At 38.4% G+C, this 18,786-nt stretch overlaps 1 long non-coding RNA gene and 1 pseudogene across 1 annotated transcript; both read right to left on the reverse strand.

Moving 5' to 3' along the window:
* Positions 1–1,264: 1,264 nt before the first annotated feature.
* Positions 1,265–4,534, reverse strand: LOC100686582 (annotated as a pseudogene).
* Positions 4,535–7,064: 2,530 nt separating this feature from the next.
* LOC119868011 lies at positions 7,065–16,707 on the reverse strand. Its single transcript, XR_005385507.1, has 3 exons — positions 16,263–16,707; positions 15,427–15,564; positions 7,065–8,815 (listed from the first exon to the last, which is right to left on the reverse strand). It is a non-coding gene; the product is annotated as an uncharacterized LOC119868011 (long non-coding RNA).
* Between the last annotated feature and the right edge of the window lie 2,079 nt (positions 16,708–18,786).

The following is an 18,786-nucleotide window of genomic DNA, read 5'->3' on the forward strand; positions in this document are numbered from 1 at the left end:
CAAGAAAGGATTCACCACACAGTTGCCAGAGGAGAAGGGAAAAAAAAAATTAACAGGCTTGTTTTTGGGGTAGAGGAGAGAAATAAAGATAAAACCTAATTGATGAGTGTCCCGTGGGCAAGAGCTGAATTAGAGATGTATACAACTAGCAGCAGCAATTGTGGAAAATGTACAAGGCAAATAGCTTTCTCCATTAATTTTCTTCTGTAGGTTAATTTTTTTTAATATTCCAAATGTTTATTATGGTTTTAATTTTATAAAAATGTATATTTTTAAAGGGGTGGGAGATTGTTATTTCATGCTGGGCAGACTTCGTTATTAACCACCCCTCCACTGTAGTAACTTCCTCCAGTTCATACATTCACAAGTGCAGGGTATATATATATAAATATCCACACACACACACACACATCCACACACACTGCCTCAAGGGCTGGGGAAGACTCAAAGTTATTGGCCACACAACTGGGCCTCTGATGGACTCATCCAAATGGTTCACCAAGAGAGCAACTGGCTCAATTCCTTCTCTCTGGTCTCTCCCTTTACAGAGACCAAGCACCCGAAGTCATAGAGATACATCCGACTTGTAAAAGCAAGAGGCATTTGTCTGAGGATGAGGATGAGCAAAATGGGAAAAAGGATGAAGCTAAGAACACCACTTTTAGCTGGAGTTGTCTGTCACTGCAAGAAGTCAAGGGACCTAGGGCAGCATCTACGGTTGAAGGGGAAGGATGGTGCTCTGCATGGCTTAGAGTTCCTAATAACAAGGGTAATAAAGTAATAGGAAGTGATAATTTGGGGGGGCAAGGGAAGGGCAATAAGAAAAAAATATACATTTGGAATTTTTACCTTTTTTTTTTCCCTCTCTACACTAAATATATCTCTGCACGTTCACACATCCTCGTCCAGTAAAGCTTCAGGTCACCAGAATACACATTTTTCCTCACTCGCATACATAACCCCTCATATCAGCATTGGTGCACTAGACTCTATAAAAATTTTTCAGTCACACTTTTTGTTTTTAAACTTGAGTCAATATAAACCTTGTTCAAAATGTTATGAAAAAATGTACATGTTTATAGAAGGCAGGTTGTCGCAGGACACCGGGGGCTCCCTGCACCCCCCCCCCCGCCCCTGGGGTGGCCCCAGGAGGAGGGGCTGGAGTCTCACACATTTGTGTCTCTATCTTCTCCCACCACCCTTCCCACCCAACCCCCCAGGAACCAGCAGCGCTCTGCCCCCTAGTGTGCATTCACACCCCTATTCCATGGGGAAGTAGCCAGTTGACTTTGCCAGTTTCCCCACACCCCTGGAGGAGGGAGCTAGGGTCATCCAGGCCCTCTCCCTTGTAATTGTTTGCCCCTCTGAGCCAGACCCAAAGGGACGTTGCTCTGTGCAGGTAGAGTCCAAGGAGGTGTCAGCTCATCATGCCATTGCTATTCACGCCATAAGTGGAATTCTTCATTGAGCCATTGACCTCTCGATGGAATGCCGACAGGTTCTGGGTGAACCTGTCTCTGTCTCTGTGTTTTGTAGGAAGATTTCACTCGATGCCTTCCATCAGGTTTTCAAAACACAGATGCATAGCCTGCTGCTTCTCTGGTGGCTGGCTGTTCACGATACTGTTTCTTAGGTCAGAAAAATACTTTTCATTAAGTAGTATCGAGCCAAGTAGGGGCTGAGATGTAGACCACTGGTTCCTACAGTCTTCAAAGATGATGATGTTCAGCACCATTGACAGCATCTGCTGGATCATCTCTGGATGCTGCGGCCACTCTCCTGGTTTAGGGGTGTCGTCCTCTTCTTGGTGCTCCATGACAGTTGCTTAAAGAGGTATGTCACAATGTGGTCCAGGCAGGAGCAGCAGCCTGTGCATACCATGGTGTCAAGTGCAGTGAGTCCTTCAGAAACGGAAGAGAGAATATACATGATGACATGAAGTTCCAGACTTGCAATAAAGTTCATGTTGTCCTGGGTCAGGACTTACAGTAGTGAATAGCAAGACTGGATGAGCTTGGGGTAGTCCAGGAGGTCACTGTGGGGAATAGAGAGGAGCAGCTCGATGAAGGTCTGTAGAGCATTGTCCAGCACATCATCTCCATAGAGACAGAAGACTCCAAAATTGACATAACTCCCACTGAGGGCAGCCTTCAGCATGGAGAAACAGATGGAGATGCCCTTGAGCTTCAGTGCAATAGACCTGATCCTTTGGGACCTCTCCTAGTGTCAGGATGCAATTGCCATACATTGTTATCATCTTGCTGGCTTCTCTGAAGAGTAAGATGCCATTGGGGGAAGAGACATCAAATTGGAGTCACTGGGATCTGTTATGAACTAATTCAGCCATCAGCTTGAGCACAAGTGTAGTACAGGCTGGATCATGGTACCATAGCTCAATTGCCCACTGAAGAATTGGCATGTAGGATGGATATATCCACTCCAACAGTATCATGAAGCTGGTCTTGGCATTGAAGGAGAAAGCTATCCTTCTCAGGTCTCTTATGAGGCCACTAGAGTTCGCTTTGCCTCTTGCTCGTTGGAACTATTAGTGCTAAACATCTGGGTCACAGCCTCAAATGCTGCCGTGATTAATACCCAGAAATGAAAAGTGCGTGTGATTGTTCAGCATGAACTGTACTGCACTAAGCTTCATTAGTTTTCTTACACTACTGTATTCAATGGAGAGGTCATTGAAAAGCTGTAGTGTCTTGGAGGTGATTGGTTCACAGCAGTCCCACTACTTCAGGTTGGTGATGATTTTTTCCTATGAAGATGCTTAGGACCATAGTTTCATCATTCAAGCCCAGAACTTCTGAAAGTTGGCAGTACAGTTTAGAGGATTTTTGCACCTGGTCCCCAATATAGACCTTACAAAACTGTTCAAAAAAGCTCAGCATGGCCAATTCTAGCTTCTCATTACCTGCTTGAGTCAAGTGAGAATCTGTTAGGTTCATCAGCTGGAGCACCTGACAGACAAGCTCATCATCCATAGCATCTTGCTCATCAGTGCTGGCAAAAAACACTTGATCACCGATCACTGCGTCAATGATGTAATCCAGCCACGTCAGTCTTCCTTCCTGCACAGCAGCTCCTGATAGCACTGGGCAGACTGGTCAAACAACTGCACGAGGAGTGTGCATGTCTTCTCATACTCACAACGCTCAATGGTAGACAGCTGGTCCAGCTGCTGTTGCACCAGGCCTGTATCCTCCAGAGGGTCTTCCAGGCCATCCCTCAAGGTGATGTGCACAGATTCCAAACGGGATGTGATAATAGACTTTGGTGACCTCAGGAGTATAAGTTTCCAGCATGTGGGGCTCTGTGGCTTTCACATATGGCCCAGAGGCTGCCAGCCACTGCCACAGGCTCAGGAGATAGTGCACACTATTTAGGGCACTATCCCAGTGCTGTAGGCTGGTCACTGTGAAGTTAGCTATCAATCGGATGATCTCAGATAGTTTTCCCCTTTACTAATTCTCCCAGTTGATAGCTACTCTTCAATTGGGCCAGTGGTCTGCAAAACTCATGCTAATTGTTTGGGTCTGATAAACTCTGTGGGTTTTCCAGTATTTGTTTAACACCATCGACAAGATGTGAGAAAAACTTGGCCCTCTCTGCATTGTTAAGCAGGGATCTTCTGACTGAGGCAATCTATACTAAGCAGGATAATACCAGAGGTGAAAATGAAGGAGGGATGCAACGATACAGGTCAAAAAACAGCTGCAGAGTTGAAGAATCTAAGAATGCTGATCTCCAGCTGGTGGGAATCTGTACCGTGCACAGGTCATCTGAGGACTCATCAGTAGAAGTGCCGATGAAATCAAAGTTTAGGCAGTTATGAGTTTGAGCAGTTGCATGAGCAAACCATGCTGACTTTTCATCATTCAAGTTTAGAGTCTTTCCTGAAGCCTGTTTTAGTAAATTGCAGGAAAGTGTAAAGATATCAAATAACGATGAATCTCGGAAAGAAGAGGCTATTTTTCTGTGCTTGGTTAAAGGATGGGTGGTGTCGGCTTGATTAATTTCATTGGTTAGCTGAGATAAAATTGTGACGCCAATGATGCAGTATTCACCACTATCCTATAAGAGCCCTGTGACGTCTGTGATTGCATTTCTGAAGACGTAGTCATCCTTCTGACAATCAAACCAGCCCAGTTTTGTGATTCTGGCATTTAACTGAGTAAGTGCTTGTGTCACAAAAGTTTTGTGAGCTTGACACTTTTGTGTCACACAAAAGTTGTGTTCACACAACTGTGAACACACAGTTTAGTTCCGAGTATCTATGTGTTGCTCCAATGGTAGAGGGTTGTTTGTGCGTGATACAAGATATTGTAAGGCATGTAGCTGCCAGTAACTGGGAGTAAGAGGAACTTCCTCTTTCGAGGAGTATCTGGCACTTGCTCAGGCAATCAGGGCTGTTGGTGAATTCATCCAAGGCTTTCTCTGCCTGGAGTCGAATGGTTGTATCTATTGTCTCATAAAGCCATTTGCACAGATTCTCTAGTTGGGCCAGGCTCTGCACATGATCTGCCATTTTGTTACATTCATGCTCCTCTCCCAAAATATATTTTAAAATCAGACACAGGAAAGCCCTTAAAATGTTACCTAATATAAATTTGCAGTAGATTTTACTGTTAGCCACTATTACTAGCTATTTTCATTATTACATGAGAGATGACTTGTCAGAGTACAGATATCACGTGTATTACAATATGAATATTCTCTGCAAAGCATGAGAAACTACTTTTAAATTATTTGTGTTGGCCTTCTAAACTCTTCCCTAGAAAACAATCCAATGTGTATTATCGAAGGCACACTGCCTTCTCAGGTAGAGATAAACAGGCAAAGACAATTTTATTCAAGACTATTGCAATAGGAGAGATACTGAACAACTCTGTTGAAATAAAAGGCAGGAAAGTTTCTGAGTGTTGGGTTGAGCTAGTGGAAAAGTACTGAAGAGTAGTAGTGGGGAAGTTGTTCAACGTGACCCAGCCACGTGTGTTTGCTAGTTGGCGCTTATGACATTAGACCCCTATCTTTTCACAGAGACTGGGAGATGGGGCCCTATCTCTCCTGATGATTATATTTAAGAAGGATGGCCACCCTGTCTCTGGGGAAGATGTCCCTAGGTTGTGGTACTTTGGCAAAGGGGCAGGGAAAGCATTTATAATAGAAAGTTTTATAAAGTGAATGCTCTAAGAACAGGGAAGTCAGGGACCTATAGTTAGGAAGAAACCTGCTTGAAGTTCAGTCAAGCTGAGGAGAAACATTACGGTCATCTTTGCCAGTATTAAATCCAGGTGCCTATCCCAAATACTCCGTTATTCAAAGTAGTATGTTTTTGCTTAAGTTACATTTAGGCTCCCGAGATGGGAGCCATAAAAAGTCTATTACTATGTAACTTACCACCCCCAAACTCATTACCTTAAAAACAACAACTTATTCTTGCTCATGAATTAGTTGCTTTAGACTGGATTGAAGCTGAGTTTCCCTGAAAGTTGGGTCCAGGCTGAAGAGGCAGCAGCTATCTAGAAGGTCTTCTACATATCACTGATAGAAGTACTATGATTAGCTCATTGTGCTGCACAAATCACGTTTCTGCTTATGCTAATGTCTCCCTAAATCCTCTTTAAACAAAGCAAGTAATGTGACTGATCTCATAGTCAAGGATCCCAGAAAGAATACTCTAATCATAAAAAGGGGGAGTGAGGTATGTATTTGCTATACAGTAATGCAAAGTAGCAAAAGAAGTTTCTTTTCTAAGTTTCTCAGAGATCGCCAGCTAGATTCTTTCAGAATATATAGTTATGATGGTTTCCCATATTTCCATACTCATGGTTTGATCCTCTTGTTTTTCATTCCTTATTAATATCTCAGCATGTGACAAGTACTGTTTTAGAGCCTGACCATACAACGGTAAGCAAAACCAGACGTGGCCTATGCCCATATGAAGAACACAACTTAGTGGATGCTACAGACTGAATGTTTGTGTCCCCTAAAATTTGTATTTTGAAAATCTCCAATGTGAGGGTATTTGGAGATGGGGCCTATGGGAGGTGATTCCATCATGAGGGCAGAGCCTTCATTAATGAGATGAGATCAGTGCCCTTGGGACCTCAGAGAGATCCCTTTTGGTATCTATCACGAGGACACAGCAGAAAGACAGCTATGGGCTCTCACCAGACACTGAATTTGGTGGAGATTTCATCTTGGACTTCTCAGCCTCTAGAACTGTGAAAATTAAATCTCTGTTGTTTATAAACCACCTGATAAAATCACCTATAAATAGAAAGGTATTCCCATTGCAACAGCCTGAATAGACTAAGATAGTAGGCAAAACACAAAAAAATACAGAAATTCCTAAAATTTGGACCATGATCAACACCATGACAAAGAAATGTCTGGTGCCATGAGAGCTCATAATGCAAGAATTTAACTTAATCAGAGACATAAAGCATTTTTTTCTAAGTGATAATTTAAATGAGATCTTAAGAATTTAAAAGGCGACATAGGGTGAATAGATCAATGCAAAGACATGAAGAAAAATAAGTGCTCTAGATGGAGGAAATAATACATTAAAAGGCCAAGTATTGTACTTTATAGGAACTGAAAGAAGTACAGGAAAGTGGAGAAGAAAAGTGAAAGCAGGACTCTGGTTTTCTTTTGTTTAGTTTTTTAAAGATTTTGTTTATTTATTTGAGAGAGAGAGAGAAAGAGAGAGCACATAAATGGTGGGGAGAGGCAGAAGAAGGAGAAGCTGACTCTCTGTTGAGCAGCAAGCTCCACGCAGGGCTTGATTGATCGCAGGACCCGTGGATCATGACCTGAGCCAAAGGCAGATGCTTAACCAAGGAAGCCACCCAGGCACCCCAGGATTCTGGTTTAGAAAAATGTTGCCTAATTAAAATATTATGACAGAAATTTTTATAGTTTTAAAGTTTCTAAGTTACACTAGAAAGGTAAAAAGAAAGAGTATAATAAATTTTAATAACATATTTAAACCAATATTTCTAAAATATTATCATTTTAAAATGTATGCAATCAGTATAAAAAATATTAATGGTATATTTAATACTGTTTTATTTTTTTATACAAAGCCTTGAAAATTCAGTGTGTATTTTACATTAACAGTATATTTCAATTTGGACTTGTTCTATTTCAAACAAATATAGCTAGTGGCCACCATATCAGACAGTGCAAGTCCAGACCATGAAGTGACTTCCAGGTAATTTTAAGGAAAATGACCTATGTCCTGGAACATTGGCATGACACTGAATATTTTCAGCATAGTATATGTGGAGTAAGGGGATGGTAGTAATGTGATTAGATATGAGTTTTGAACAGATCACTAGCTATGGTGAGGACAGAGAGAAAAGCAAACAGATTTAAGAGAAAACATAGGTGGCAAACGTGAGCTGTAAGGGATTAAACACTAGGATGCAACACAGAAAACCCTTAATTTCCTGAACTGTTTAGCAGAAATAAATGAATATGGTCATGTGGAAGAAGGAAGATGGAGAGAAGTTCAATTTCAGACATGCTGAGTTTTGATTACTTTTAAAACATTTAAAAAGAGAGAGAAACTTAGTGGCTGGCTGTGCCAGTTTGAGACGTAGGGGAGAAGAGTGGGCTAGAGAAATAATTGTATAAGTCATTTCTCAATGACTGGCAAAGCCCTGAGCATTAATAAAAGAGCCCAAGGGGAAAAGCACAGAGTAAGAAGAAATGACAAGTTGACTTTAAAATGAGTTTAAGCGTTTTATATTGTTTTCTTGTCTTTGACTTCTTAACCAGAAGCATTCTCTTGAATTAGCATTCTCATTACATCTCCTAGGGTGGAAGCACATAATTCTGAGATGGTGGAAAAGAATGAAGGACTCCTAAATGCCATTCTGTTCTCTTCTTTAATGGGGAAATACAGAACATTTAGCATATGGCTGCATCCTCCACTTCTTTCAAGAGTGATTGCTTATAACTAGTCTCAAAATGTTCCCAAACAAATACAGAATAAATCTCTTAACTAAGTGCTTTTTGCAGGCCAGGTTAGAAAGAACCAGAAAACAAAAGGATTGAAAATAATGGAGTTAAGGGGGAAAATTATAGTTTTTATAAGCATTATTAATATTTAAGTATGAATGGGGATATTTATGCTTTTATTTTTTGGCAAAGTATGAGTGAATGAAACCCAGGCTGCTTAATTTCCATAAATTTTATCCAGTATGATTCATTTCTTCTTTTAAAATTATAAATGCCAATATGCATTAAGAATGTGTATAAATCTAAAGGAGATGATAAGGGACAAGACTAATCCAGACCCCCTAGGCTCCCTTCCTTCCTTGGAGGAAAATCATAAAAGATTTCATCTTGCTGTAAGTCTGATTTGGTGAAATATAGGCTGTGACACTTTTGCCCTCCAAGCTCAATTTTGTCATCTTCCCCAACCACCATATGGACCTTCTACTTTTTTGTACATGATTGTTTTCTATTATCATTCAGATTACTTCAGATAAAAAAGACATTATACCTGACCTAAACCAGCTTATTAATAAAGGGAATATATTATTTCACTTAACTGAACATCTAGCAACAGGATTGGCTTTAAACACAGCTTGATTATTGGCTCAAAAAATATCAGCAGGATGTGGTTTTTCTCAGTTTATCACGGATGCTCCATTTTCAGATGTGCTCTCTCTAAATGGAAAAGAGGTTATTGCAGAACCTTTATGTCTTCTCAGCTTCCTTTCTATAGGAGAAGTTAAGTCTCTTCCAAGAAACATGGTAAGATTGCTTGTCAGTGTGAAGAGTCCAATGGCACCTGAAATTTACACAGGAACAATTGAGACTCATTTTACTATTATTCTCTAATTTATAACATCTTGTCTATGAAGATAACACTTAACAATATTAGAAGTGGAATACATAAGGGGAATGACTTTATGACCTGTGCTATAATACATATTAGCTTCTTATTAGAATACTTTCATTTGTTTATTTAAGCATCATACATATAGGCTAAAAGAAACTAATATTTTATTGTTATAGATCTATCAATGTAATGTATGTGAGGTGTGGTCAAAATTTAACTATACTAGAGGTACCTGGGTAGCTCAATTAAGTGTCTGCCTTTGGCTCAGGTCATGACCCTGGGGTCCTGTGGTACTGGGCTCAAGCCCTGCTTCAGGCTCCTTGTTCAATAGGGAATCTGCTTCTCCCTTTCCCTCTGCCTTTCCCCACTCACTCATGTTCTCTCTTTCAAATAAATAAAATCTTTAAAAAGATTTAGCCACACTCAGATTTGCAAAGAAAATGTAGCATGTCTTCCATGCTGTCCATTAGAAACTTCTCACAACTCTCTTCCATTAGAAACTTAAGCTCCCCAATTAATATTAACCCAGCATCTTCATACTTAAACAGTCTGTGCTGTGAATGAGTCAATTCAAAGTTCAACTCTTTCTCAGAGCTATTTTAAATGCTTCGTTTGAAAACAAAAAAAGCCTTTTATTTTTTTAATTCCCCCTCTTCTCCTTAGATACGGCATCTTAATGTAAGGGAAGAGGGTCACTACATAACCTCAAGCAGTGGGAAAGAGTAGGTTTTGAATTCTTGAGTGTTTTCCAGAATTTCAATGGCCTGTTGAAAGACTGTCCTCATCTAGTTCCAGAAATAGTAACAGTTAAGGCATTACAATCCTACAGTCCATGACCTTTTAAATGTGAGTTAAGATCATTCCAATAGCACATAGCATTTGCTTCTAGTCACAAAGTCAATAAGCAAGGTAGGCTCCTTGTCCTGATTCCAGCTGTTCTGGAGCTGTTTAATGGCACATGGAAAATTCTGCATCTCACGTCCAACCCATGCTGTCACAAGAAAGCAGGAAAACCATCTCAGTCTTATCTACCTGGACAACAGTCAAGTTAATAAAGGACACATATATCCCAGTACTTTACATAGAAAGCAGTCACAATCTTTTCTTTCAGATTTCCCTTTAAGTTACGAAAGGTCCTCACTTCTGATCCCCCGTTCAAAGAGCTTTGGCTTAGAGATGTGCCATATGCATCTCTTTATCTGCTTCCTCCTAAAACTGCTACGTTATCCCTTCCCTGAATCCATCTGGCTAGAGGACAATGAGCTCTCTGCATATTATTTCTCTCTCAAGAATTTCTGTTATATCATATTTTCCATTGTCCTAGATCAAGTTCAACATTAAGGGTGGTAGAGTGGTACAGTCTTCCTTTTCAAACTGAAAGAAACTTAATAATTACTCCATTTGACCTTTCTCTTAATAACTCAAAGGAAGAAGTCTTTTCTTTCCCCTAATGCTGTGTGGCTGTTTCTCAAGAGCATTTTCACAAAAATGAAAATAATTGGAGAACAACCCCTTTGTTAATAAAGTCAGATGATATATGTGTGTGTATATCATATAATATATAATGACATATATATACATAATGAAATATGTATATAAATATTATATATATATGTTCTTACATATTCCCACTTATTCTCACACACACATACATACACACACACTCATTTAATACTCCTAACTTCCTCTGGAATTTCCATTCCAAGTTTACATATAAAGCACAGGAAAACATAAGGAGTTTGAGAATCTTCCCCAAGTTCCTCCATATTGACTTAAAACTAGAATTCTGAAATTATGAAAACGAAAGCTTTTAGTCTCAAAGTTGACTCTTACTTCTCTAAAATGCAGGCTTTTCCAAAGAAAATGTACAATTTATACAATTTTTCCTCCCAACGCTATGCAGAAGAATAGTTTTAAGACACCCTAATAAGAAATGAGATCTGACCCAAGTTACAGAGAACTAATTATGCTTAAACTTTGCAGACTCTTGTGGAAGGTCAGTGGGTTGATGCCTCTGAAATGGGCCCCGAGTCTTACACTCAGAGAGGCCCAGAAAGCCTTATGGCCTAGCCTGCATAACCAGGCAACATGCTTAGAATTCTACTCAGACTACCTCCCAGTTAAACCTTTCTCCCCTGAAAGCCAATGTTTTTCAAATTGATATATTTCTCAAACAACCTTCAGATTTGATCATATCTTTATTTGCATATATTAGTATTCAATTACTATTTTTAGTTAAAAACTATTTTTATATTTGAACAAATTTATTAAGACAAATATTACTACCACAAAGGGAAACCAGGTAGCATTTACAATAAATAGGAGATAACCATAAATATATACAGAAACAAAAATAATGTTATTACATTTAAAAAATATAAATTAAAAATGAAAATGAAACTAAAGTAATGTAACAATTTCTCTAAAAAGTTTTTTCAATGTGAAGAATGCAGCTGTTTATAATCAGCAATACGTTTATATTTGTTTGTACTTCCCTAGTTTAATTAAAGATATAGTGGATAGCCCTGTATTACCAAAGTATATTACTTTAAAAGTTTAATCCTAACCAGAAATCTAGCATAGAGAAATTGCTGGAGTTGAGCCACAAATCTGATTCTTCAGTAATCTTTTCCTGCACTCGCAATACATCCTCTCACCAAAACCTAAAGTCTACAACTCTGCACTGGAGCCTGTTAGGTGCCTGAGTTCATGGCTAAACTGAGGATCTTTTTTTTTTTTTTTTTTTAGGATTTTATTTATTTATTCATGAGAGACAGAGAGAGACAGAGAGACAGAGAGAGACAGAGACAGGCAGAGGGAGAAGCAGGCTCCATGCAGGGAGCCCAATGAGGGACTCAATCCCGGGACTTCAGGATCACGACCCGAGCTGAAGGCAGATGCTCAACCACTAAGCCACCCAGGCATCCCATAAAATGAGGATCTTTTTCCTCTAAATGGGCATACCTCTCACTGCCCAGGCCACACAGAGACACCACAAGATGCCACCTGAGCACAGCCTCTATTTGTCTGCCTCGCTGGGCTCCATTACTACATGCTGGAGTAGATTTAGAGGATAAATTCTTAGCTAGATAAGAAACACAGCACAAATTTGGGCCAGAGAATGATATATTTAAATTAAAAAGCCCCACTCCCTTATTGTGATTATCATTTCATAATATATATGTGTTTCAAATCATCACACTATATACTTTAAACTTATACAATGTTATATGTCAATTATATCTTAAATCTGGGGAAAAAAAGACAGTATACTACATATTTAACTAATAAAAAAGAATGCAAATGTTTGTCATACTCCCCAAGGGTATGTTGTCTATTAGCAATGCTGTTTATTCCAACTAAAACCTACTGATTGAGACTGTAGGCTTCAGACAATTACGTTTTCTTTTGGAGATGTCAGTACTTGTATGTAGAGGTTTGTATATAGGGACAGTTGTGTTTTTGGACCTGTGTGTTTGTATAACTAAACTGGTTCCACTTGCATTGGGAAGAATATTTACTCTCTGCTTCATAGTAGTGGCATCATAGGTATTGAAGGCATCATAGTAAGTGGCATCATAGGTATCCAACTTAGATATATTTATTTATTTGAGAGAAAGGGACAGAGAGAGAGAGAAAGAGAGACCCCATGAGAGCAGAGGGAGGGGCAGAGGGAGAGAGAATCCTCAAGCAAACGCCCTGCTGAGTGCAGGACACCATGTGGAGCTTGATCCCAAGACCCTGAGACCAATCATGACTGGAGCTGAAATCAAGAGTCAAGAGTCAGACACTAAACTCAGGGAGCCACCCAAGAGCCCCAGGAACTGAACTTAGCATAGCAAAGCCCATCCTGTTCTTTGGCTCATGGAGTGCTCCATCTCATTGGGATTTTCCTGATGTGGCCAGTCTTCCCTTAAACAGCCTCCCATGTTTCTTTACCCTTTGGACTGAGCCATTTTGTCCTCTGAGTACTTAATACTGGTTGCTGGGAAGAAGAAGTAAAATAGATCAATAGCACAAGTCCAAAAGCTGGGGACAGAGTTTCTCTCCTAGATCAAATGGAGGTGAAAACTTGAAAAAAAATGAGCCTTAACTAGCAGATGCCTGTGAAGAATACAACCTGTGAATGGTTAACATGCTTTCCACTTGAGTCACTCCAATGTAATATATACTCTAAACAAATCCTCCCCCTCTGAGTTGTATTTTTTCATTGTCCCCCAGGTTTTCAGTAAAACTGAATACACGTGAGATAACTCTAAAGAATTAAGTGTATCAAAGCAAATGTGGCCTGGCCCACATTCAGTGACCTGCCAATGCTTTCATGAAGAAACAGAGATCACAGTGCAGGAACCCAACATAAGTAAGATGAGAAGTGGGATGGATGGAAAATTACTTGTGGGGCAGCCCGGGTGGCTCAGCGGTTTAGTGCCGCCTTCATTCAGCCCAGGGCCTGATCCTGGAGACCTGGGATCGAGTCCCACGTCAGGCTCCCTGCACGGAGCCTGCTTCTCCCTCTGCCTGTGTCTCTGCCTCTCTCTCTCACTCTCTCTCTCTGTGTCTCTCATGAATAAATTAATAAAATCTTTAAAAAAATAAAATAAAATGACTTGTGATGTAAAATTGTTGTCATCCAGTGCTCAAATGCTTGCCCATACTTGCCATCCATAAAGGATGAAAGGACCCAGAAGAAGAAAGTTGCTGGAATGAAAAGAGGGATTCCCCCATGGTAGTGCTAATAATCCACTTCCTAAGTTTAGAGAGCTATATAGGTACTTTGGTTATCATCTTTTCTGATCTCTGTTCTTTTCCAGATCATATGTTAACTATTATATAGTAATATGTAGTAGTAACTAAAAATCCCTGTGTCTAAGTTAAAAAATATTTTTTTAAAGATTTTATTTATTTATTTGATAGAGCATATGAGCAGGGGAAGGGGCAGAGGGGGAGTGAAAGGGAAAGAATCTCAAGTAGAGTCTGCACTGAGCTCGGATCCCACCACGGGTCTACATCCCACATCCCTGCAATCACAACCTGAGCTGAAACCAAGAGCCAACCAGGTGCCCTTAAGCTGATAAATTCTATTTGGTCTTTACATCTTTGTAAATAAGAAGCAAATCTTTGTGGATTACAGCAAAATATCCTTGGGGCTAACTTCTATGAGGAGGTTGATAATTTAGAAAAGAAATCCCTTGGGACACCTGGATGGCTCAGTAGTTGATCATTTGTCTTCGGCTCAGGGTGTGATCCCAGGATGCCAGGATTGAGTCCCGCATCAAGCTCCTTATAGGGAGCCTGCTTCTCCCTCTGCCTATGTTTCTGCCTCTCTCTGTGTGTCTCTCACAAATAAGTGAATAAAATCTTAAAAAAAAAAAGAAATCCCTCAAACGTACTCAAAATTTTCAGACATTTTAATGATTGGCTGAATTCTTAGAAGTCAGATTCAAAGTTGTGCACGATAGGAAAAGTGTGGCAGTGAACTGTTAATGAATTTTTTAATAAACTTTTGATTCAGTATTTAGAATACATTTATTTTTATCATACCTTAGTGAGAAAGTAACCCAATATATCATTTTAATGAATTTGTGACTATAATTATAAATATATGCTATTTACTAATTATAAATTTAATATATATGATACAATATGAATGTAACATGGAAACCCAATTTTCAGTATAATTTTATTAGGTTAATACAGTAACAACTAAATTTCTGAGATATCAACAGAACCAAGCGTTCCACTAGGCATTTTCTTTTTCTTAACTTTTAGTTGTTGGAGTTTAAATGAGTAACAAGTGAATTGTGAATACATTTTTTTTTTGTGAATACATTTTTAATAAATGTTTCATTTACAATTTAAAATACGGAATTTACCTGAATAAACAGAGATTCAGTATAATACAAAGACTTTTATAATCTCACTGTTTTATTAGCAATATATAAAAATATGCATCAAGATATCTATACAGACAAAAATAAGCCAAGCTATGTTTCCCCTTATGATCTACCCCTCCCACCCACAAATATAGGATTGTCTGAGCAACCTAATCTTCCCAGTTGCTTTCTTTCACCAAGACTTTTATGTTGTGAGGCATCAAAAAAAAAAAAAAAAAAATCTATTCTAAGTGGCCAAGAATGTATGACCAAAGCAACTTGGAAACTGAATTTGGAAAGAAAGCAAGGCCCCGGGAAGAGAGAGAATGTACATGAACTTTTTTTCCACTTCTGGCATGGTCAGGGAGAAGGAAGCAGCCACCAGGGTATCAGAGGAATGAAAGGGTTGATTTGATTGTTAACAAACACATAAAGGCCAAGTTTAAGCTAGAAGGAGAGTTTGGAATTCTTAAGAACCTGGACATAAGAGGTGTCCACAGTCATTTGCCAGGTCTTCCCAAGGGCTTCACAAATGCCATGAGAAATACAGGAAGCAGAATAGAAGATCTTAGAGTGCCTGCCTCCCTCCTTCTATGGTACAAAAATACAGAATTCCCAATATTACAATGTTCCTTCTTGCATACCAAGCAAGAAGTACGCTACTGGGGTAAAGGCAGGAACACTCACATGCTGTGATCCCAGAGAATAAACTACTGCCTCTTATGGAGGAAAAGAATCAAAAGCTTCCTGATGGTGGGTGGCACAGAGCAGATCCAGACAAAAGACCACTGCTTCTGGGCAAAGAGTAAAAATGAAAGTTGTCTGCTGCAGGGAAAAAAAAAAAATAAAATAAAAAATAAAAAAAAAATATATATATATATATTACAAACACATCTGAGCTAAAGGATCTTGCTAAGAATTTAAGAAACTCTGACAATTCAATTTGGTAATAATAAGATGATCAACTTAATTAAAATTAGTGATCAAAAGTATTTTAACAGATACTTCATCAAAGAAGATATATGAGTGACAAATAGACACATGAAGAGATACTCATCATCATTAGTCATTAAAAATGCAGTAAGATACACTATATGCCACCTAGCATATATATTTTTTAAAAAATTAACAATAAGAATATAAGGATTTTAGCAAGTAGAGATTTTATTCCTTGCTGGCAGAAATTTAAAATGGTGAAACCATTTGGAGAATTTTTTCAATTACTTATAAAAGTAAACACTCATCATGGGGTGTCCAATTCCTTCTCAATATATTTATCTAAAAAATGAAAACTCATATCCACACAGACCTGTATAGCAAATTTTATGCTAATTTATTTGTAACTGCCCTAAACTGAAAATAATATATATGTCTATCAACTGATCAATGTATAAACACATTGTAGTATATCTATACCTTAATACTTATTCAGCAGTAAAAATGAATCACTGAATATATTAAAATATGTTCATGATTCTCAAAAGCATTATGCTAAGTGGAAAAAGAAACAAAACAATACCTACCTTATAATTCCATTCATAAGACATCATGGGAACAGCAAAGCTTACAGGGACACAAATCAGGTCAGTAGGGTTTGGAATACCTAAGTACTGTGACCACAAAAGGGTCATAATGCAACATTTTATAGTAGGTGAGACACTATATTTGCTTATATACGTACATTACTCTATACATTTATCAGATTTCATTAAACTGTACAGTTAAAAGAGTAAAACTTTTGTTTTACATAAATTATATCTCAAGCTTGAAATAAAAAAAAAATAGAAAAGAAGTATATGGGACCAGAACAGAGAATATCTATAAGGCATCGTGAACAGCACATACAAAAATTCAAAAGTGTGAAAGCAAAGCACATTATGATGCTTCAGCTCATCCAGTGTGACTGAAAATGCAGTGTGAGGGAGAGAACAGTGAGGGAATTTGAAAATGTGAGCAGAATGCAAGTAATGGTGGCCCTCATAGGCTACATTAAGAAATTTGGGGAATTTTGCATTTGACAATGGAATCATAAGCAAAGAAGAAATATGAAATAATCTAAATTTTAGAATAGTCACTTAGACTGAAGCATGGGAATAAATTTAGGAAAAGAATACTAAGTCATGAGGACCAGTGCAATTACTTGACTTCATTTTTGATGTTTAGCTGCTGACATCTTGCAAGTCTCACCTTTCTCTCTTCCTCTTTTCACTATTTTCACTTCCTTGTTTCACTAAGAAAGTCCATGTGTACTATCTTGATGCCAGCAGAGGTATAAACCATACAAGCAAGCCTGCATGGAACCCTTGTCCCAACCCAACTCCCTAAGGACAGTAAAATCAGGTCTCTTTTCCCTGCTTTCTGAAGCCAAATTTATATCTACTGGGGAACCTGCTCTGCTCTCCTTAGAAAGCCCCATTAGGTGAGTTACAACCTTTTCAGACCCTTTTGAAGCATATGTGGTAGTTCAGTCTCTATATTCAAAACCAAAGTTTGAGTTGGGGTTTGATTCTATTCTTCACAAGGTAACCAAATACTAGCTAAGAGACTGTTGTTGAATTCCAAGTGACTCTAATAAAGAGGATGGGCTAAGTAGAGGACAGAGTTCAGAGATGCTCAAGAAGCAAGACAAAGAAAATGTTTTGAGATATGATGGAGACTTCCAAGAAAGTCTTGGGCTGAGAACGGCCAAGTAGAATAGGATTCTATTTTCAGATACAATAATGAAGGGGGGGAAGCATGATGGTACTTAATTAAGCTTTGGACATTTTGAGTTTAAGGGGCCTGGGAGATAGCTAAGGAGAGATATATATAGGAGGAAACTGTTTGTTAAGGTCTATAACTAGTTAGTTCTGAGCACTGTAGTAGCTGGCTCATCTCTCAAATCCCAACTCTGGCCATTCCACTCTTAAGTCCTTCCATCACCTTGGACCGTTTCAGACCTTTATGGCCCTTTCCCACATGGTGCCCTCAGGAATGCTCATCCCCATTCTCTGGTTTCTTATCTTCCACATCTCAGCTTACATACAATCTCTTAGGGAAAATTTCTCTTATAACCTTTTTTTCCTCTCTCATCATCTTTTTATTTCCTTTAAAATATTTATCATAATTTCTAGGTGCTTTGTTTTACTTAAGCATAAGTTCAGAATCATTGCCTAATTTGGTTACTGTGGTATTCTCAGTGTGGACAGAATGCCTACAGTTAACTGGTAGGATTTAGACAAATATTTGTTGATTGAATTAATACTAATCTTTGACACAGAACCTAGATGATACACGGACTGTAATAAATATTTTCTTCAATCAGATTTTTTGAATTATGAGATAAAATGAGGACTAATTTGCTTCTTCTTGATTAGGATCAATTTTGATATTTAAATGGTTTTATACATCCTATTTATATAGAGAAACCTAACTATCTGATTACCCTTTAATTAATAGTAAGTCTTGGTCTCATGGTTATTAGTATGAATCCTTTAAAGAAATCAGTGTCAAATCTCTTTAAAATTTAAGTTCAAATCCTTGGGCTATAACTCTCAGCCCGGGGCTATATATAAACTTCTTGAAATCAGCCACTTGCAACATTCTGAGACAAAAACCAACTTGGGAAGAATAATTCACACTTCTAACCTAACAACAAGATGAATCTGCTCCCCTTAGCAATCACAGTTTGGCCATAAAATGATTGTTTTTGAGGGTGCCTTTATTTTTTCATGCCTAATATTTCAAAATAGGTTGTTTTTCAAATAACAGAAATGCACTAATTGTTTAGTGATGCCTTATAACATTTTATGCTACTTTCTTACAGATACAAATCTAATTAGTACATATTTCTGAGGTCTAAAGTAAGAAACTTTATTAAACACTTTAAAACTTATTCCTGAGCTGGTAGAATAGTGAGCCAAGTGAATTTCAATGACATTAAAAATAATCACAGCAAAAGGCTTGAGAAAAGGAGATGACATAGCTTTAAATATGTATATTCTTACCACATGCTAATCACACTTGCACAAGTTGTAGAATTGCTTATTTGGTATCACTACTTGCTTC

Source organism: Canis lupus, chromosome 38 (genome assembly GCF_011100685.1).
Source record: "Canis lupus familiaris isolate Mischka breed German Shepherd chromosome 38, alternate assembly UU_Cfam_GSD_1.0, whole genome shotgun sequence".
Classification (NCBI taxonomy): Eukaryota; Metazoa; Chordata; class Mammalia; order Carnivora; family Canidae; genus Canis; species Canis lupus.